Source organism: Anopheles maculipalpis, chromosome 2RL, assembly GCF_943734695.1.
Source record: "Anopheles maculipalpis chromosome 2RL, idAnoMacuDA_375_x, whole genome shotgun sequence".
NCBI classification, from domain to species: Eukaryota; Metazoa; Arthropoda; class Insecta; order Diptera; family Culicidae; genus Anopheles; species Anopheles maculipalpis.
Genome location: NC_064871.1, coordinates 57,030,432 through 57,053,138, shown reverse-complemented (window position 1 = coordinate 57,053,138; position 22,707 = coordinate 57,030,432). Strand labels below are relative to the sequence as shown.

Genomic DNA, 22,707 nt, shown 5'->3' with positions numbered 1-22,707 from the left:
CTTGCCATCCAGTTCCAACTCGAACTACAACGCAACCGACGTTCGCGTTCAGATGCTCCTCACCTTGTGGCTTGTGCGATGAGAAGGACTCAGCTTCTCAACTTCGCTGAATGCTTCGTAGCAATCAGTTGTGAAAACTATCTGATGCGCCTCACGATAGCCAATCCCCGCTATAGTGTCGGCAGAACCGGTACGACACGAGTGTTGTTGAGCGCGGGTCCAAGAGAGGTAGGAATATGAAAATATAGAATGCTAGAAATAGTAGTAATAAAGCTCGAATTTGACAAGGTAACGAAAAGAACTTACGTCGAGTTAGCGAGTTAAGAAAAAAACGGATCCAAACCGAACCTCAGTGCGAAAGCGTACATTTGGTCCTTCGAAACGGATTGCGGATTCGTTTGTAAAGAAAGAATCAATGAAAGTTAAATAATTTTTTATTTATTTATTTATTTATAATTAATTATGACGGTTCAGTGCCGTATTTTCAACGTCGCTTGTGTTGAATAAACTTTATAATCATACTGATAAGGCATTTCCTCCTTAATCTTTGCCTTATCCCGGGCATACTCGAATAGAAAGTTAAATAATTATCCGTATCGTTTTTGAGATCATCGGTATCGTTGATGAGAGTATCAGTTATCGTTGCTAAAGCAAACAACGCTTCAAGCGTGTATGGATTGTATGCATACGTGCATACGTTTGATGTACGTACGGGTGTTAGAACATTGATCTTCAGCGAGTGATAACGATTACCGTTAGGTGAAGGATCGTGTATACAGTGCGTGACCCGCAAAGGTATCGCAGAAAGTATAGCGTGAGTTGCGAAATAACGCTACTGAAGAATTGAGAACTTTAGTGGCCATGATGTACCACCATCACTAAAAATTGAGAGAAACCACGCGGTATCGCCATTGCTAACTCTTCTGGGACGCCACGAAATACAGCCATTGCAAAGTTAAGTGAAACCACGAGGCATCGCCATTGCATTGAGTGATTGAGCCATTGCATTGAGTACCGAAATGGCAACCACGGACAAGAAGCTCGCCGCATGCGTGCGAAAAAGGCAATCTATATAAAATATGTTGTGTAACGTTGAAGCTTTTCGCGATTCTTTCAATGCGTCCGTTGACATATTAGAAATTCCGGTGCGACTTCAGTTGCTCGATCAGTGCAAGAGTGATTTTGATGAGATAATGGCAAAAATAGTTGTGTTCGATGAGACAAAAACGAACAATGAGAAGCACATGCAAGAGCAAACTAAGTTTTATGAGCGTTTTTGTAAGCCGAAAGGATTTTTACTTCATCAGATGTCCAATTATTCTCCTATGATGAACAGTTCAGCGTTGGCTACGACCATCTGCAGTGGTGGTTTTGGTGACAGTGTGCATCTGCGTTTACCTAAGGTGGAGCTACCATCTTTGGAGGGTGACGTCGTTGGTTGACATTCCGTGATCGATTCAATTCGATGATTCATGGATCTACGGATATTCCTGCAGTGATGAATTTGCAATATCTGCTGTCCTCGTTGAAAGAGAAGCTGCAACTATATTTGAACACACGGAGGTAACCGCTGATAATTATGCCATCACCTGGAGTACCCTGACGAAGCGGTACGACAATACCAAGCAATTGGGTTGTGATTACTACATGGCGCTGCACCATATGGCATCGATGCAGTCAGGACGAGTAGAGGTGCTCTCCCGTTTAGTCGATGAGTTTGTTTGGCTATATTTTAGTATTTTGAGGAGAGAAAGTGACGCAAGAAGTAAATGGCTTTCAAGTGAAAAGTTACGTAAAGTGTATAGAGCATTGTGCAGAATTGCACAGAGAGATGGTTTTAGCGACAAACTCAAGGCGTTAAAGCATGAGCAGCAAGTATCACAGAAGTCACAGATGAAGTGGTTTAAACCAATATTTAGTGAAGATGGTTTAGTTCGTGTGGGAGCTACACTGGGAAACTCGGCAGAGCCACACAATGCGAAACATCCAATCATCATCCCTGGAGAGCACACATTGGCTCGATGAATAGTGAAGTACTATCATGACCAAATGTTACATGCAGGTCTTCAACTTGTGTTAAGTACGATCAGACAATATTATTGGATTGTTGGCGGCCGCAATCTAGTAAGACGGATATTCCATGAATGCTTCAATTGTTTCCGATGCAAGTTAACACCGGTTGTGCAACCGATGGCAGAGTTACCAGCAAGTCGTGTCACGTCATACGTAGAATTGACTATGGTGGTCCAGTTTTTGTGAAGGGCAAGCACCATCGCGCGGTTCCGATGAAAACCTATGTTGCTATTTTCGCCTGTTTTGTAACGCGTGCAGTACATGTCGAGTAAGTGTCTGATTTAAGCACGGAAGCGTTTCTAGCGGCAATGAGGAGACTTGTCGGACGCCGAGGTTTGGTGGCGGAGATTTTCTGACAACGGCACAAATTTTAGAGGGGCTTCAAATGAGCTGCAGGAAGTGTTCAAGGTGTTGAATTCGGAAAACCATCAAGAGGCGATTCAACTCTGGACTGCTTATCAAGGAATACAGTGGAAATTTATTCCATCTCGCGCCCCTCACTTCGGTGGTTTGTGGCAGGCGGCCGTGAAGTCACTAAAGCATAATTTGCTTAGAGTTTTAGGTACGTCGTCATTGCCATTCGAGGATCTGGCAACGATGTTGATCGAGGTTGAGTCTTGTCTCAATTCGCTACCTATCACTCCCATGACGGATGACCCACTGGATCAGGAGGTACTGACACCCGGGCAGTTTCTAACTGGTTCCCACATGCACCAAATTCCGGCAATCGATTTGCGAGAAAAACCAGCAAATCGACTCAGTCATCTGCGCTGTGTTCAGCAGCTAAGGCAGCTGTTTTGGAAGCTTTGGCATACGGAGTACTTACAACAGCTTCAAGTTAGAGCAAAGTGGTTGGATCCAGCTACAGCTATTGAACCAGGAACAATGCTGTTAGTAAGAGAAGATAATACCCCTCCAGCTCGATGGCCTAGGGGTCGTGCATTAGAAGTCAATACTGGAAAGGACGGGGTAGTTAGGGTGGTAACGTTGCGCTCGGCAAATGCGATAAATGTTGTACGGCAAGTTTCCAAGATATAAATACTACCTAAAGTAACACAAAATCCTTTGGTATTAGGAGCCAAATAGGAAGTTAAAATATTCATTTTAGGTGACCGGAATGTTGCGCCTCACGATAGGCAATCCCCACTATACTGTCGGAAGAACCGATACGACACGAGTATTGGTGAGCGCGGGCCCAAGAGAGGTGGAAATATGGAAATATAGAATTATTATTATTATTATTATTATTATTATTTATTAACGTGTTGTCTGCCTATAGGCTACACTACACTCTTACACTCTACTTAAAATTATTTAACTCTAAACTTAGAGTAATGGGGAGGGAGTTAAGTGCTAAAGGGAAGGCCGCATACTGGAGCGTAAGGATGGAAGGGAGAGATGGAAATCGAACACAAGAGACGAGGAGTTAAACGAACGCAGTGCCCTCAAAAAAGGATCGTTGCGACCGGCAGATGTACGGCGCCTAGGGATAATCAAAGGGGGACGAATACGAAGGGAACGGTTAGGGACATAGAATGGGATGAAACCAAGCAGATAAGGAGCATCTATACAGTTCAACAAGAGGGAAGCGATAAAAAGTGATTGGGAACGTGATCGACGGTCTTCGAGAGAGTCAAGACTCAGCAACTGACACCTTGACTCGTAACCGGGCAGGGTGGAGGTGGATCTTCCAAGGAATTTGCAAACCGCAAACCTGGTAAAAGACCTCTGCACCCGCTCGATTCGATCCATATGGATCCGAGCCGTTGGTGACCAGATTACTGAGCAATACTCCAGCAATGACCTGACCAGCGAACAGTACAGCGTTTTCAAACACAGAAGATTAGAGAAGTCACGAGCAATACGCTTCAGGATACCCAGTGTTTTCCAGGCTCTAGCAACCATAGAGTCGATGTGGGACGTTAGGGTAAGGCCACTATAGAGCCATACGCCTAAGTCCTTGACCAGCGAAACCCGGTTGACTAGGACCTGATCAAGCACATAAGGATAGAGGAAAGGAGTGCGGGAACGAGTAAACGAAATGATTTGACACTTCACAGGACAAAGGGCGAGAGAGTTATGAGCACACCAAGAGGAAAAACAGTTAAGAACAGTTTGAAGGAAAACGCAATCCGCACCCGATGAGATTGGGAAAAAGATTTTCACATCATCGGCATAGCAAAGAAAGCTATCTTGTGGCAAGACAGAAGTAATGTCATTAAGGAATAGGACGAACAATAGAGGACTTAAGACACTACCCTGGGGAACACCGGCCCCAGAACCGAAGGAAGTAGAGAAATTAACATTTAGTTTAACACGATATGTACGCTCACTTAGAAATGACTGCAACAAGGAAACAATTATGCTATTGATCCCTAATTGTAACAATTTCTCAAGAAGTAACTCATGAGGAACGCGATCAAACGCGGATTTGAAATCCGTGTAAATAGCGTCGACTTGAGGCACAACATCAAGATGAGTCGACACGAACGACGTAAAACACATGAGGTTGGAGGAAGTGGAACGTTTAGGAACAAACCCGTGCTGTTGAGGGATGACAAGACTACGTGAAACGTTAAGGATACAGGCATGCAAGACATACTCAAATACCTTGGCAAATGCACATAAAAGTGAGATACCGCGATAGTTCGAGACAATGGAGGAATATCCCTTCTTAAGTATAGGAACAAGCCAAGCTTGTTTCCAGACCGAAGGAAAAACGGACGAACACATAGATAAACGGAATAACTTTAGTAACAGAGGGGCGAAAACAGTACTACATTTTTTCACAACTACAGCAGGGATACCGTCAGGACCAGGAGAAAAGGATGATTTGAGTTTGTTAATGGCGAGGAGTATTGCATCGATCGTAATAAGAGAGGAAGGAATAGTGTTTGAAGTCTCTGAAATATGTGATCTAACTGAAGTAGTTAGAGGCTGACTATTCACAGGAGCAGAGAAATTGGAGGAGAAATGCTCAGCAAAAAGGGCGCAGATATCAGAGCTATTGTCAACCGACACATCTCCGAGCGACATAACAGTGGGAATGGAGGCGGTTTTGCGCTGACTCTTGACGAAAGCCCAGAAGGAATTAGGACGGGAATGAAGACGGATTTGGAGTATGTGGAGGTAACGGGAATATCGTGCCCGATTGTATATGCGATAAGCATAAGCTGCGTATTTAAATGTCACGTGGTGATGATGTGACGGATGTCTACGCAGACGCCGAATTATAGAATTATAGAAATAGTAGTAATAAAGCTCGAATGTGAGAAGGTTTCGAAAATAACCCAAGTCGAGTTAGCGAGTTAAGAAAAAAAAAGACGGATACGAACCGGCCCTCAGTGCGAAAGTGGTACCTCACTTTAACCGGTAACAAATGTCTTCCTGTCATACACGTAGATTGTAGATTAACACTCGTAACAAGCGATTACCACTTGCAATCACTTCCATTCCACGATTTTCAGCTCACATTCATTAAAGAAGAAACAGCTGTCTGAATTTGAAAAACAAAGAACATTATACTATCTCACGTCCATGATAGGTCAAAAAGTCATGACCGCAGAGCGTATTATTCTCGAAGCATGCTAAATGTGTGCAACATAAACGCGTTCAAACGAAACAGCCTTTTTGTTCGCAAAATCAAAGCTGCGCTGCGTGTAGAGCGGCTTTAAAGGCTCGTCAGTTTCCCAGCAATGTGAACACTAAAGGCATGCGCATAAATTTACTCGTTTTGCTGTGTGTTCGCCGCAATTACATACTCACTGTGCGATACTACGTCATAGCTTTCTAGCAAATACTCATTATTCGATCTTACCAAAACCTGCAAAATATAATGAAAGTAAGATATTGCAAGCAAATGCTGTTATATAAAACGTACCACTACCGGCGCAATGCAGAACAGTACTCAGCTTCCAAATCAGTTACAATTTTGTATTATGCTTCTTCAAAATCATTTTCAAAAAGAACAAATGAAGACTTATAATCCGCGTGATATAAGCTTCCAAACAAGACACAGCTCAGACTAAAACTCATTTAATATTATCGATTCTCACAATACCGAACGAACTTCCAAACGCACATCACTAGCACAACTTTTGATAAATCATTTTTCACTGCACTCCTACGCACTAATGTGCTAAAATTGCTTATTCGAGACAAAACCGTGATGCAACACTGTCTTAAAAATCTTTGCTCCAGCAAAATGGCAACCTTTTGTTTCTTCTGCGAGCGGTTAGAAAAATACACATGACAGATGAATCCACGTTGCTTTGACAGAGCTACCAATCAAGCGGCCGACAATCATAAACGTTCAACGAAATATGACGTTTCAAATTATGTCAAATGCGGTTTATTCAAGGTAAACCCAAGCGGCAATTTACCCTATTGACCAAATCTTTTTTAATTCACCAACTAAGGCACTACTAAGGCAAATTTGTATTTAAAAACCCTTAGTAGTGCAAAAACAACAAAACTGACCACAAATTTATCCTCTGAAAATGACTGCGCTGCTCCAAATTTTCTTTTTTAAAGCCAAAACCTTTATTCAACAACACGAAAATCGAAAATCGTTCGCTCGGCCAATCACCTACAGCTACCCTTGCTTTCCCTTTTTTGGTTGCTTTAACAAAGTAGGACAAATTTTCCAGCCGGCATTACTTGCACACAAACAATGTCCCTTTAAATTGTACAAACAATGTCTTCACTTCTCAATTGACTAAGGCGACTACTTCGAGTGTTGTCGAAGTTGCTAGAAATTGACAAGTAGTAGAGGACCATATGTATGTAGACATGACAATGTTAACATGTGCATAAGTGTACTGTTTCACGAAGGCCCAGGCTTTTGATAGTTCAGTCAAAGACGATGTTGATGTAGTGGATCGTTAGAGCAACATGAAAATGATTCTGACGAAAAAATTTCTTTGTCTGCGAATTTTATTTATTATTGATTATTACGGTCCAGTGCCGTATTGTAATTTGTCTGCGAATGCTGTTCAATTAAATGTGTTTCCATTTCATTCTCGGTAGAAGCATTTGGTGCTCAAGTGAGCTCGCATGCTAAAGCGCTCTAGCCAGCTAAAACGCGCTCGCACGCTTAAAAGCTCGAGCGCGTGAGGTTCCTTATTTGTAGCACGTTGCTCGCGCTCATGTCCTCACTTCGATGAGCGGAGCGCATGCGGGGAGCTTTAAACAACCAAAAAGGGTAGCTGGTTTTGGATTTTTACGTGCCCCGCTGTACCGGTTGACAAAACGGTGACGCTTCCTGTGGGCGGCGAACACTTTTCCTGTGGGCGGCAGTCATATTCATTCATCGTTTCGGTGTCACCTTTACGCGAGTTGGTGAAATTTCAACTTTCCTAGTGGTTCTTGTTTTCTGTCACCCTGGGGAAAACAAAACAGTAAAAATAAATCTAAGCTCCTTGAAAACGCCAATTAGCAGTACAGTGACTGCTGAGGTGAGACGACATTGCAAGCACTTACCGCAGTCATCGTCGTCCGACAGTGCAATCGCGTGTAGCCGTGCGAGAGCCTGCTCCTCCAGCCGCTGCTCCTTGATCTTGCCGTCCAATTCCAACTCGAACTACAACGCAACCGACGTTCGCGTTCAGCTGCTCCTCACCTTGTGGCTTGTGCGATGGGAAGGACTCAGCTTCTCAACTTCGCTGAATGCTTCGTAGCAATCAGTTGTGAAAACTATCTGATGCGCCTCACGATAGCCAATCCCCGCTATAGTGTCGGCAGAACCGGTACGACACGAGTGTTGTTGAGCGCGGGTCCAAGAGAGGTAGGAATATGAAAATATAGAATGCTAGAAATAGTAGTAATAAAGCTCGAATTTGACAAGGTAACGAAAAGAACTTACGTCGAGTTAGCGAGTTAAGAAAAAAACGGATCCAAACCGAACCTCAGTGCGAAAGCGTACATTTGGTCCTTCGAAACGGATTGCGGATTCGTTTGTAAAGAAAGAATCAATGAAAGTTAAATAATTTTTTATTTATCTATTTATTTATAATTAATTATGACGATCCAGTGCCGTATTTTCAACGTCGCTTGTGTTGAATAAACTTTATAATCATACTGATAAGGCATTTCCTCCTTAATCTTTGCCTTATCCCGGGCATACTCGAATAGAAAGTTAAATAATTATCCGTATCGTTTTTGAGATCATCGGTATCGTTGATGAGAGTATCAGTTATCGTTGCTAAAGCAAACAACGCTTCAAGCGTGTATGGATTGTATGCATACGTGCATACGTTTGATGTACGTACGGGTGTTAGAACATTGATCTTCAGCGAGTGATAACGATTACCGTTACCCAACCAAAACGAACGGGGCAAAACAGCGTGTGTCTTGCTCTAAATCGTCTAGCTCACTTGTTTACACTTATGTACGAGTATTCTGTGACGTCATGAGGTTTTGGATTTGCCGTAACCGTACGATTCTGTGTTTCGTTCACACTCGTATAACTGTTTCATTCGCACTTACAGACGAGATAGGCCGAGCAATGTTTGTTTGCCAACGATATCGATGTTGTGTCTAGATCGTATCGATGCATTGGTTTTACATTTCGCTCAAACTCGTATGTCATTCCTCTCGCACTCACGGACAGTATAGACGGAGTAAATTTTTGTTCTGAAAGGTATCGATACCCAAGCACAACAAAATAGGTAAAGTCGTTGCAAGAATGGGGCTAAAATGGGGCCCTACTTTTGTCGCGATGATTGCCCCGTAGTCAGAAACGGATGGGGCAATTTTGTTTACCACAAGTTATGACGTCACAAAATTTTCGACGTCATGAAAAATGTGCAAAAAAATTGATTTGTGTATGCTGTTTTTTTCTCTTTCGCACTGCTTGTTCGTTCTTCCATGCTTTTTGCTCTGTTTCTCTTATGGATCAAGGTAGCTGCGTTTGAGCCTGTGTGTAGAGGAGAGATTGAAATATGCAGTACTGTTTTTTCTGGATATCTAGAGGAGAGCAGGAGAAGTGAGAATTGAACTGTGATTCTTAGTATATAATTCATATTTACCATATGATTTGCTGCGGCGGTGATGCGATGGTCCTTTTTAGTCGTGATAATCTAGTGTGGATCGGAGTAGGTTTTGTTTTACATGCGCTGTATAGGATCGCAAGTTAAAGAAAATGTGTTTTTTGTGTACATTCTTGTATTTGTATTTGGTAAATGCAAAACTAGCAAACTATAATGAATATCATTGTTGAGTTTCAATGATCCATGGTTTTGTTAAGAATCGTCGTGGTGGACCGTGATGTAATGCATCGCCTTTATTCATTATCATCTTTTACTATTTAAGCAAAATGCCGCTGGACAAAGAAACAGATGATATGACGTTTTCATCTGAGTACAACCAATTTGTCAAAGTATTAGGATCGAAAGGTAGCATTCAAATTGCATTTTGTATGGTTTAAACAGCTTTTTATAAATATATTGAAATATTGTGCGTTAGCTACTGACACTGGAAAGGAAAATACTGTTCCAATTGCAAAAGGTATGTTAACGTGGGAAAAATTGTATTAACTACTTTGTTAGTACTGAAGTCCGTCGAAGGATTCCGATTTGTGCGCAGCAAATTTTTAGCGGTTAAAGGGACTTTGATGTTGGCTTTTTTAAAAAGCTTTAACATTATGTTTATGGAGCTATGCGGCGCGTTGGTGGAAAGTGCCCAGTAACGAATTCCATCAACTATAGACATTTTATCGATAATTTGATTGAACGTATCGTCAGTGGTGATTTCATTCTCATCTTCGGAAGAACAGCAATCGATGTAGTCAGCCAATTCGACATATTCTTCTTCGGTCTGGTTCATATTTGGTACTGGACTTTGTTCTGGGGTTGGCGATGTGCGCTGCATTTCATGGTTTAAATTGCTCGTAGCTATATTTTGGGTATGTTGTAAATAATAATATAACATTAACACTACGATGTAATCGAACTTTATATTCGTTAAACTTGTGTAATAAAGTCAACTAACATGGTTGGCTTGGTCCTGCATCCTGATTATCCTTTCCCGTAGGTTCCAGCGCCATATACTTTGCAGCTTGGCGATAAAACATGCCAGATTTGCGCAGACGTTTTAAGTCAGCCATTACAAAAACGGTAACAACACTTTCAAATAACACTATTTTACAAAGATCTCTCAGCTGGACCAACACCCAAGAAATAAACACCTAATAAAACTGAACTGAACAACTAAATACTTTGTGAGATAATGATTTTTCCTGTATTTAAAAAATATATGTTTCTTCTAATATCAAAGAGTTACAAACTTCATGGCACCAGAATATTTTTTTCGCTTTCACTTACTCCGCCGTCTGGCGTGATTTCAGACGGTTACGCGTTTAAAGGTACGAGGCGTGTATGTATGCGTTTGTGTGTGAGGTATAGCAGTGCAAGCAAGGGAAAACACCCGGCGTATACACACATGTATCGATACCTTTCAGAACAAAAATTTACTCCGTCTATACTGTCCGTGAGTGCGAGAGGAATGACATACGAGTTTGAGCGAAATGTAAAACCAATGCATCGATACGATCTACCCAAGCAAACATTTTGGAGGATCGCCGTAGATACTTCTTTAAAAAATGTATATCGCGCTCCCTCGCACGCCCGCGTTAGGGTCTACAGGTATCGTTGTGTTGGTGCACATGCCGAAATTGACCACCCGTTTCGCACGTTTCATTCCTGTCATACCTTAAAGCAGCTAGGTATATAACCATAACCGTACCGCACCTCCCCTTGTGCTTCCATCGATGACCATGTATTTTTTCCTGGCGACTTTTTTTCTTTTTCTTACTACCGGGATCCGAAACCGCGTATCGTGCGCACTGCTTACACTCATTATGCAGCGTGTATTGAGCTTGCTGCGCCTGATGCACCTGCAGCGCCAGCTAACATATGTTTTGGTTTTTCCCGAGCATAATTTTAGGCTATAAACACTGCTTTAAATACTGATGCATTTTGTCAACAGATTTCAAATTCGATTCGTGTTTCTGCAAGTCAAGTTCATTTTTTGAGTGATATTGTAATTTGTGAACATACGTAATATGTCGAACCTTAAACGTGCTCGTCAAACTGGTAGTTTCTATCGCCGTGCAGATAAGTTATTGCGACCAAACTCTGCGGATGAGGATGCTGCAGAAGCAGGACCGAGTGGACAAGGATTGTCGCAAGAGTCCGAAGTTAAAGATTCACCTGTAGAGCTAGAGCACCTGCAAGAGGATGTGGATTTTGAACAACTTGAAGGAGAAGATACGGCGAGCATAAACTACATCGATATCGACGACGATTTTTCCGACGACAGCGATGTGGAAGATGAAACTACCCTAACCGTCCTAACCGTCGAGAAACTTTCCATCGTAGACGGCATCCGTTTCTGGGCATTATCGACTAATGCTACTCATACTTCGATCAACTTGATTCTGCGAGTATTTAAAAGAGCTAACTTCAAAGTGCCTGCAACAGCAAAAACATTATTGAAGACTAAACGTAATGTTTCTTCTGAGATAACCGAGCTCGGCGGAGGACAATTTTGGTACCATGGTGTTAAAAATCACCTTTTGAAATATTTCTGGTAAGTAAAGTGTATGTGCTGTTTCAGAACAACGATTCATTTATTCATTTTATTTCTGCAGCACAAAAAAGCCGCCATCTAAGCAGCTGTCCTTGACTCTGTCGATAGATGGACTTCCTTTGCACAACAATAGCACAATGCAGTTTTGGCCGATAATGTTTTCGATACACGAAATTCCACGAGCACCTGTTATGACTGCTGGCATCTTCTGTGGCTTGTAGAAACCGGAAAACTTAGAAGAGTTTCTGCGCCCTATCGTCGAAGAATCGAATTCCTTATCGGATGGCGTCACAATTCAGGGTGAAAATGTTGCCGTGAAGATTAGGACCATCGTTGCAGACACACCAGCTAGAGCATTCATCAAAGGTAAAACATTAGATAAGATATTACCACTTCCATAATTCCTGATATAGTTCACATTCACTGAATGCACTTTGTTTTATGTTCTTTTTACACTAGGAGTCAGAGGCCATACAGGATATGGAGCGTGTTTGAAATGCACTATTCCCGGTTAATACAATAGCGCATCGCGTACTGTAACTTTCCCTGGTGTTAATTATCCTAAACGTACCGACGAAGGATTTAGAAACGATGAGTATCCAGGGCACCGCAAAATACCGACACCTCTTTTGGATCTGTTGCACTTCAATATGATCGACGACGTGATTGTATCGGACCGATTGCATCTCATCGATCTTGGTGTGGTGAAGCGTCTTTTTCTAGGCTGGCGTGACGGGACCTTGGGCAAGAAACGATGGTCAGCCCAACAACGCATGAAAATTTCAAAAGCTCTGGAAAAGTTGCTTTTACCTTCCGAGATCCATCGAAAAGAGAATAATGAGTTAATGAAGAAATATTTTAACTTAAGAGCATTAGTTTGTGAATAAACAAGTTAAGCTTACCTATGTTTTGCCAAACAATAGACGAAATGCCCTGGCTATATGTTGGCTGGTTAGACATGATGCTGAAAGTAAAATATTTTTTAAAACAGAAATTACATGAATTCTTTGCACCCGCACGCATGTATCGAATTGCCACCCATTACGTTTCATACATTGATGCTATGCTCGCATTCGATGAAAATGTATTGATGCCAATGCATTGAAACAAAAAAAAATTATCAGCGCGCTGGTGACGCGGGACACGCGCGCGCTCTTCGCCTTCGCCTTCTTCCCCCCAACAAGTGTCTCAGACGGAGTAACGCCAGCCGCCGCATATTTATATAGCAATCAAATTGCTAACAAAACCCAATTTTAACACCCGACAGAAGAGAACCATGATAGCTCAATCGTTAGAGGCGTAGACGCAAAACATGGTAACTTAAATAACTTTTCACTACATACGTAACTTATAATCTACTTTCTACTTACCTTTGCAGCAAATATAAAAATTAATCTGGATTCGTACGTTATCACACGGTGCACACACTAAACACATAAAAACACGATGGGCTCAAGCTAAAGAATGTAGACAGGCGACATATATCATAGACCGGCCCGTATGTTAGAAGAGTACATACACGATAATCTACCGATAATCAATCTATCCGAATGAGATGCAAGAAAGCGAATTACATAGCACACATCAAACACCGAGTAAAAGTACATACGACCGATGAAATACTAGGAAATGACAAAGAAATGCGAGTGCCGAGTAAGGAGAAGGTGCAAGGCAAAACAGAAAAAAGGGGATCGCACTATCCCTCTAGCCTAATGCGAACAGCTGTTTTTTGGGGGATCTACCTGATATTTTGGAGGATCGTTTCGGGGATCACACATACACACGCATTATATATAACCCTCGTTTATGTGTTGTCTCGTATGCATCCAAGCGGCACTGTATCATAGGGTTTGTGCTCCCCATGTTTTTACTTGCATGTGTGTTAGTATCCTCCAAAAAAGTCTGACTTTGCTTGGAAAAAGCGGGGATTTTTTGTCGACCGAAATTCCTCCAAAAGTTCCTCCAAAAAACAGCTGTTTGCTTACTTGGGCAAGCGGTACTGTATCATAGGGTTTGTGCTCCCCATGTTTTTACTTGCATGTGTGTTAGTATCCTCCAAAAAAGTCTGACTTTGCTTGGAAAAAGCGGGGATTTTTTGTCGACCGAAATTCCTCCAAAAGTTCCTCCAAAAAACAGCTGTTTGCTTACTTGGGAGGTGGCCTGCGGGAGCCGCGTTGCGCAGACCTGTCGTAACTGGAGACCGCTGTCGTCTGGTCCCACGGTCGCTTGTCACGTGTTGGTGCATGGTGCGATGGACTGTGTGACTATATATTTAAGGACCTTTTGCAATTGACTTACACCTTTGCTTTACATACTGTGATGTGATTTCATTTTATTGCTGTTATTTCGCTCTACGCCGGGTGTCAGGCCTCATACGCTGTGGAAGAGTGAAGAAGAAAGAACATTACTTGTGTTATAGCATATAGAGTTTTTTTTACCTGTTTTACACCGTTGTGAATTCAATCCATCGTCGTTTGTGTAGAATCCTCACTTTATTGGTTTCAATACACGTCCGCCTCGTTTGATCGTTTTCCACCGATCGTGGGACGGTCTCTTCGGTTCTCTCCTCACGCTTTTTACCGTTGTAATCCTCTTCGCTCTCTTCGCTCCTATTCTCATAGTTCACACATATACTTCTACATCCTTCTCCTGCTCGCAAAATGTAAAAGATCTTGCATTTTTAAAATATTATCATTTCGTTACATCGTTTCAGTTTTTTTTTCCATTTCGACTTAGACATTAAGTTCTCGCGCACGCAAACGCCGGTGTGCCCCTTTCTGGATGGGCCAAGCTCCTATCCACGAGTTTTTCCGTTCCATGCCATCCTTCTCTAAATCGGCGATTGTAGTAAATTATTTCTAGAACGAGAAAAAAAAATTATAGGCCATTACTGATATCTAAGTGGTAGTATGCGCGGCCTTTTTGGACGTAAGTGTTCTTCAGTTGTATCTCGACTCTGGTTTTGTTTGTCGTGGTTATGATTACACTTATCCAGGGTTTCTTTTTGCGTCGTTGGCCCAAGTAAGCAAACAGCTGTTTTTTGGAGGAACTTTTGGAGGAATTTCGGTCGACAAAAAATCCCCGCTTTTTCCAAGCAAAGTCAGACTTTTTTGGAGGATACTAACACACATGCAAGTAAAAACATGGGGAGCACAAACCCTATGATACAGTGCCGCTTGCCCAAGTAAGCAAACAGCTGTTTTTTGGAGGAACTTTTGGAGGAATTTCGGTCGACAAAAAATCCCCGCTTTTTCCAAGCAAAGTCAGACTTTTTTGGAGGATACTAACACACATGCAAGTAAAAACATGGGGAGCACAAACCCTATGATACAGTGCCGCTTGGATGCATACGAGACAACACATAAACGAGGGTTATATATAATGCGTGTGTATGTGTGATCCCCGAAACGATCCTCCAAAATATCAGGTAGATCCCCCAAAAAACAGCTGTTCGCATTAGGCTAGAGGGATAGTGCGATCCCCTTTTTTCTGTTTTGCCTTGCACCTTCTCCTTACTCGGCACTCGCATTTCTTTGTCATTTCCTAGTATTTCATCGGTCGTATGTACTTTTACTCGGTGTTTGATGTGTGCTATGTAATTCGCTTTCTTGCATCTCATTCGGATAGATTGATTATCGGTAGATTATCGTGTATGTACTCTTCTAACATACGGGCCGGTCTATGATATATGTCGCCTGTCTACATTCTTTAGCTTGAGCCCATCGTGTTTTTATGTGTTTAGTGTGTGCACCGTGTGATAACGTACGAATCCAGATTAATTTTTATATTTGCTGCAAAGGTAAGTAGAAAGTAGATTATAAGTTACGTATGTAGTGAAAAGTTATTTAAGTTACCATGTTTTGCGTCTACGCCTCTAACGATTGAGCTATCATGGTTCTCTTCTGTCGGGTGTTAAAATTGGGTTTTGTTAGCAATTTGATTGCTATATAAATATGCGGCGGCTGGCGTTACTCCGTCTGAGACACTTGTTGGGGGGAAGAAGGCGAAGGCGAAGAGCGCGCGCGTGTCCCGCGTCACCAGCGCGCTGATAATTTTTTTTTGTTTCAATGCATTGGCATCAATACATTTTCATCGAATGCGAGCATAGCATCAATGTATGAAACGTAATGGGTGGCAATTCGATACATGCGTGCGGGTGCAAAGAATTCATGTAATTTCTGTTTTAAAAAATATTTTACTTTCAGCATCATGTCTAACCAGCCAACATATAGCCAGGGCATTTCGTCTATTGTTTGGCAAAACATAGGTAAGCTTAACTTGTTTATTCACAAACTAATGCTCTTAAGTTAAAATATTTCTTCATTAACTCATTATTCTCTTTTCGATGGATCTCGGAAGGTAAAAGCAACTTTTCCAGAGCTTTTGAAATTTTCATGCGTTGTTGGGCTGACCATCGTTTCTTGCCCAAGGTCCCGTCACGCCAGCCTAGAAAAAGACGCTTCACCACACCAAGATCGATGAGATGCAATCGGTCCGATACAATCACGTCGTCGATCATATTGAAGTGCAACAGATCCAAAAGAGGTGTCGGTATTTTGCGGTGCCCTGGATACTCATCGTTTCTAAATCCTTCGTCGGTACGTTTAGGATAATTAACACCAGGGAAAGTTACAGTACGCGATGCGCTATTGTATTAACCGGGAATAGTGCATTTCAAACACGCTCCATATCCTGTATGGCCTCTGACTCCTAGTGTAAAAAGAACATAAAACAAAGTGCATTCAGTGAATGTGAACTATATCAGGAATTATGGAAGTGGTAATATCTTATCTAATGTTTTACCTTTGATGAATGCTCTAGCTGGTGTGTCTGCAACGATGGTCCTAATCTTCACGGCAACATTTTCACCCTGAATTGTGACGCCATCCGATAAGGAATTCGATTCTTCGACGATAGGGCGCAGAAACTCTTCTAAGTTTTCCGGTTTCTACAAGCCACAGAAGATGCCAGCAGTCATAACAGGTGCTCGTGGAATTTCGTGTATCGAAAACATTATCGGCCAAAACTGCATTGTGCTATTGTTGTGCAAAGGAAGTCCATCTATCGACAGAGTCAAGGACAGCTGCTTAGATGGCGGCTTTTTTGTGCTGCAGAAATAAAATGAATAAATGAATCGTTGTTCTGAAACAGCACATACACTTTACTTACCAGAAATATTTCAAAAGGTGATTTTTAACACCATGGTACCAAAATTGTCCTCCGCCGAGCTCGGTTATCTCAGAAGAAACATTACGTTTAGTCTTCAATAATGTTTTTGCTGTTGCAGGCACTTTGAAGTTAGCTCTTTTAAATACTCGCAGAATCAAGTTGATCGAAGTATGAGTAGCATTAGTCGATAATGCCCAGAAACGGATGCCGTCTACGATGGAAAGTTTCTCGACGGTTAGGACGGTTAGGGTAGTTTCATCTTCCACATCGCTGTCGTCGGAAAAATCGTCGTCGATATCGATGTAGTTTATGCTCGCCGTATCTTCTCCTTCAAGTTGTTCAAAATCCACATCCTCTTGCAGGTGCTCTAGCTCTACAGGTGAATCTTTAACTTCGGACTCTTGCGACAATCCTTGTCCACTCGGTCCTGCTTCTGCAGCATCCTCATCCGCAGAGTTTGGTCGCAATAACTTATCTGCACGGCGATAGAAACTACCAGTTTGACGAGCACGTTTAAGGTTCGACATATTACGTATGTTCACAAATTACAATATCACTCAAAAAATGAACTTGACTTGCAGAAACACGAATCGAATTTGAAATCTGTTGACAAAATGCATCAGTATTTAAAGCAGTGTTTATAGCCTAAAATTATGCTCGGGAAAAACCAAAACATATGTTAGCTGGCGCTGCAGGTGCATCAGGCGCAGCAAGCTCAATACACGCTGCATAATGAGTGTAAGCAGTGCGCACGATACGCGGTTTCGGATCCCGGTAGTAAGAAAAAGAAAAAAAGTCGCCAGGAAAAAATACATGGTCATCGATGGAAGCACAAGGGGAGGTGCGGTACGGTTATGGTTATATACCTAGCTGCTTTAAGGTATGACAGGAATGAAACGTGCGAAACGGGTGGTCAATTTCGGCATGTGCACCAACACAACGATACCTGTAGACCCTAACGCGGGCGTGCGAGGGAGCGCGATATACATTTTTTAACGAAGTAGCTAAGGCGATCCTCCAAAATGTTTGCTTGGGGGTAGGCCTCGTTGGGGATGTCCCTTATATGTGCTGTCGGTATCATAATTAATTTTCTTTAGGTGGGATACTGGTCGTCTGAATGTAACACCTTGTTCGTTGACGACAATTGTATCATTTCCGGAGTGTTTTAGCACTTTGTATAATTTGTTGCAGAACTTGGGGACGCATCTGTCAGTGTCGTAGCTTTTAATTAAGACTTTGTCACCGATGGCTATTTGTGCAGGTTTTGAAAGTCTCCGGTCGTCCGCGTATAGTTTACCCTTTTGTTTTTTGATGGCATCTTCGTCTTTGGTTGCTTCGTCTCGGTTCCAATAAGGTTCCGTTCTTAAGGAAGGAAGAAGGTCTTTGACGGGTCTATTAGTCAGTAGTTCTAGCGGAGGTTTTCCTGTTATTGAGTGCGGTGTCGTGTTGTATGTATACACATATGTTTTGATTTCCTTTTTCCAATCGGTGTTTTGTGCTTTCGCTATTCTGAGCGATCTTAATATGTTACGGTTAACCCTTTCGACGAGCCCGTTCATCTGAGGCCAGTAAGGTATTGTGTGCACGAGACGAATGTTCTTTTTGATACAGTACGCTTTAAATTCATCACTGGCAAATGGAGGACCGTTATCACTTCGGATAGTTTCTGGGTATGTGTGTTCCGTAAAAACCGTTTCTAATGCTTCTATGGTTTTCTCAGCATTTGTCGTTTTCATTTCGATTACTTTTATAAATCGACTATATAATCGGCCACTACTAGGAGGGTTGCGAATTCCTTCGCCGAAAAGAAGTCAATAGCTAGGTCTTGCCATGCACGATCCGGCATCTCTTTTCTTAGCATCGGTGCAGCTGGCGATTGGGAACTAACAGCTGTGCAGCCTGCGCATTCTTGAATCCTTTTGTTTACGTTGCGGTCCATATAAGGCCACCAAACACATTCCCTAAGATTCCGCCGCATGCTCACGACACCTGGGTGTCCCCGATGTGCTATGTCTAGAGCCTTGTTACGAAGACTAACTGGGAGTACTATCCTGTCATTTCTGACGACGATGCCATTGATCACACCTAACTCTTTTGCAAAGGCTTGGTAACGAACGAGTGATGGGGGCCAAATATCTTCCTCTATACCTTTTATTACGCTTTTCAACGTATCATCGCTGAGTGTTGCTTCCCGGATTTCTTTTAAGGTAATTGCTGAAGTGCCGTCGCTGATATTGCACAGGTAATGCTCGGACTCTTCGTCAAACGGGTTTTCTGTTTTAAGACTTTGGGAGCATAGACGAGATAAGCTATCTGCTATATTTTTTTTCCCGGGAATATGTTTCACTTGGAATTTATACGGTTGCAGACGTAGAGCCCATCCTTCGGCTCTAGAACACGCTCTTTTTCCGTCTTGGTGCTTTCCTTCGAATATGTACTCGAGGTTTTTATGGTCTGAGAATATGGTGAATTCGGCGCCAAATAGGTATAGGTAGAATTTTTCTACAGCCCACACTACTGCTAAGGCTTCCCGCTGCGTTTGCAGGTATACTCTTTCCGTTTTTGTTAGCACTTTGGAAGCAAAGCTTATTACGCGAGGAATATTTAGAGTGTTTCTTTGACATAAAACTGCGCCCAGTCCCACTAGGGACGCGTCAACGTATAATTCTATCGGGTCTTTCGGGTCGAAGAAGCCTAACCTGCGGACGTTGTTTGATAGCTCTTTTTGGAGGTCGATGAATGCCTCTTTTTTCTTTTTGCCGAATGCTTCCACTTCTCCTCTTATGTATTGACGTAAAGGCTCAGATCTGGTTGATAAATTGGGGATGAATTGGCCAATGAAATTTATCAAGCCTAAAAAACTACGAGCTTCCTCTTTAGTTGCTAGTATTCTAAAACTATTGATGGCGTCTATTTTTGAGTCTGATGGACTGATACCGTCGGCGCTTACATTGTATCCCAGAATGTCGAGATGATTTGTCTTGAACACGCATTTGTCCTTGTTAAGTGTTACATTATTTTCCTTTAAAACGTACAATACTTCCGAAAGCCTTTGATCAATCTCTTCTTCTGTTCCACCGACGATTATTATGTCGTCTATATATACTATAACTCCTTTTATGTCTTTCAGCATTTGGCACATCACCCTCTGGAATATTTCAGGTGCGCAGTTTATGCCGAACATTAGTCTTGTGAATCTCTTGAGACCTCTGCTCGTCATAAAGGTAGTTATCCCGCGAGAACCAGGGTGCAATTAATATGATAAAAGGCCGACGTAATGTCCAACTTCGAAAAATATTTTGCACCCCTCAACTTGTTCAACAGCGTGTCAATCATTGGCAATGGGTAGTGTTCTCTTTGGATTGCTTGGTTTGGATACTTCATGTTAATGCATAGTCTGATATCGTCTTTTCCCTTAGGAGCCACGACCATAGGAGAAATCCATTCCGGTGGTCCAATAGCAGGCTCTATGATTCCCTGCTCTAACATTTCCTGGATTTTTGCATCAACCTTTTCTTCCATTGCGGCCGGTACCCGTAGGTATGATATTTTCTTTGGCGTGATGGATTTATCTACACTAAGCCTCACTTGGAAACCTGGAAATTTAGGAAAAGCGTTTCGCCTGCTGAATAAGGTATTAACACTTAGGCCGACTTTGAGCAGTTTGAGTTCTTCGGCGGTTCTTTTGCTCAGCAATGACCCATGCGCCCCTCTAACTACAAAGAACTCAGCATATGTAGTTGGTTTTAATTCATTCACTGAAATCTTTGCCTCAAAGATAAGGAGGACCTCCAACGGTTTTTCGGTAGCGTATGCAGTTATTTTCCGCTCGCATCTAAACCTTCTCTTCAAAATCTTGACGCCTGAAGCAAGGAGAGAGTTCCATACGATTTCTGTCACCGTGTTAATAGCCGCTCCTGAGTCGATTAAATACTTTACCGGAAACGTATCTATTTTACAGGTTATTATACAACCAGTGTCAGGATCAGCATCATGACACTGGGTTTCTCTTCCGGAGTACATGTCCTGTTCCTTAGACTGCTCTAATTCTCAAACATTGTTCATCGAGTTTGGGCGCTTCCACGTATAAGGCGAATAAGGCTGACGGCGCTGGTTGCTTGCTTGGTTGCATTTTCGCGCAAAATGCCCAATATTCCCACAGCTATTACATCGAGCTTTCCGTGCAAAGCAGCCAATAGACTCCTTCGTATGTTCACGGGAACCGCAGCGGTCACATTCTGATGGTCTTGTTAATCTCTTTCGCTTCTCTATGTCAGATCGTTCATACTTGACGTTCGATACCGTTGCTGCTTCTGGGTTGCTAGTCGATTCTTTTTGCTTTGCAAGAATTTCCCTGTTGAGCGCGAAATTTACGAGTTCATCCAATTTCATAACGTTTTCCATTCCTTTATCTCGCACTTTAATGTCCCTGGCGCCTGCAGTTATTTGATGAAGGATTTCTGTTTCTTCACGCATTCCGAAATCGCACTTGTTTGCCTGGGTTCGCAATTTCAACATGAATTGGTTGAAAGGCTCGTCTACTTGTTTAATATTTCTAAACACCTCCAACTCAATTCGCTCGTTTCGTTTCCCCACAAAGAATTTGTTGAGACGCTTTATGGCATTGTCGAATTCAGGCGTTTCTTGTGCCGCGAATGGTATTTGTGTTTGGGGTGGAGTGATTTCGTCCTCGGACTGGCCTAGATTGTAGTATATACGCTGGAGGCCTCTTCCCCCTCGAGCCAGCATATAAACATATTTCTCGTGCTGCGAAATTGGCCCTCTAAGCTCTAATATTAACTGTAGTGCTCTCAGCCACTCTTCCCATTCCGTACGCAAGTCGGAGCAATTTGCGTTGGCGTTGAAGGCTTCTAGCGGGAATTTCTCTGGTTCCATCTGAAACATAATTGTATTGGTGAGCGGTTTACATGCGCAATCCAGTTTAGTCATGTGACGTAAAAATAGTAAGTAAGCTATGAGCCGTCTCAGTCTCACGTATTCTGTTTCTTTTCATTTCGACGCTTGTCGAGGTTACGGGTGCTACTGGGCTAGTCTTTTGTGCTGCGGGTATACCGGTCTCACTTTTTCCACTGTATTCCTTTTTCTCTTCTCTCTGCAACGCTACGGGTGTTACCGGGCTCGTCTTTTGTACTACGGCATTGCCGGTCTCACTTTTGCAGTATTTCTTCTATCCTCTGTGTGACGCTAAGGATGTTACCTGGCTCGTCTGTCTCGCGCTACGGTTGAGCCGGTCTCGCATGTCTTAGTATTTCCTCTTGTTATTACGACTTCGACGCTTCGGGTGCTACCGGACTCGTTTTTTTTCCTGCAGTTATACTTTTTGTTTTCTTTTTTTTCCAATGACGCTACGGGTGCTACCGGGCTCATCTTTTGTGCTACGGCATTGCCGGTCTCACATTTGGCAAATTTTCATTTTTTTTTTTTTTTTGCTATGCGTGCAAATTTATTTAACTCAGGTCCATTTTCCCTTCACGACTTTGCGGCGTCACAGGCGCTAGATCCTTAATATAACCATATTTCCAAAACGGCTGTGTGCTTTCCACGACACTACGGATATCTCCGGACTTGTCTTTTGTTCAACATGTGCGCGCTCTTCCCCTTACTTAACCAAATTTATTCCGTCGCCACTACAATCGTCTACCACCGTCCATGCAAACTCAAATAATCTCCGAATTTCACTAGTTTTCAGGATTTGCGATAACCATGCCAATTTACTCACCGCCTCTGCTTATTTTGTCGAAAAATAATACCGGCTGCGCCAATTGAAGAATCCTCACTTTATTGGTTTCAATAATGGTTTCGTGGGACGGTCTCCTCGGTTCTCTCCTCACGCTTTTTACCGTTGTAATCCTCTTC

General features: G+C 42.4%; 1 protein-coding gene and 2 pseudogenes across 3 annotated transcripts in view; 2 read left to right on the top strand and 1 right to left on the bottom strand.

Moving 5' to 3' along the window:
• The window catches only part of LOC126557161 (serine/threonine-protein kinase fused), a 420,093-nt gene that overhangs the window by 336,440 nt on the left and 60,946 nt on the right, over positions 1-22,707 (top strand). The window lies entirely within an intron of this gene.
• On the top strand, positions 11,135-12,548 carry LOC126567300 (uncharacterized; annotated as a pseudogene).
• Positions 15,944-17,357, bottom strand: LOC126567299 (uncharacterized; annotated as a pseudogene).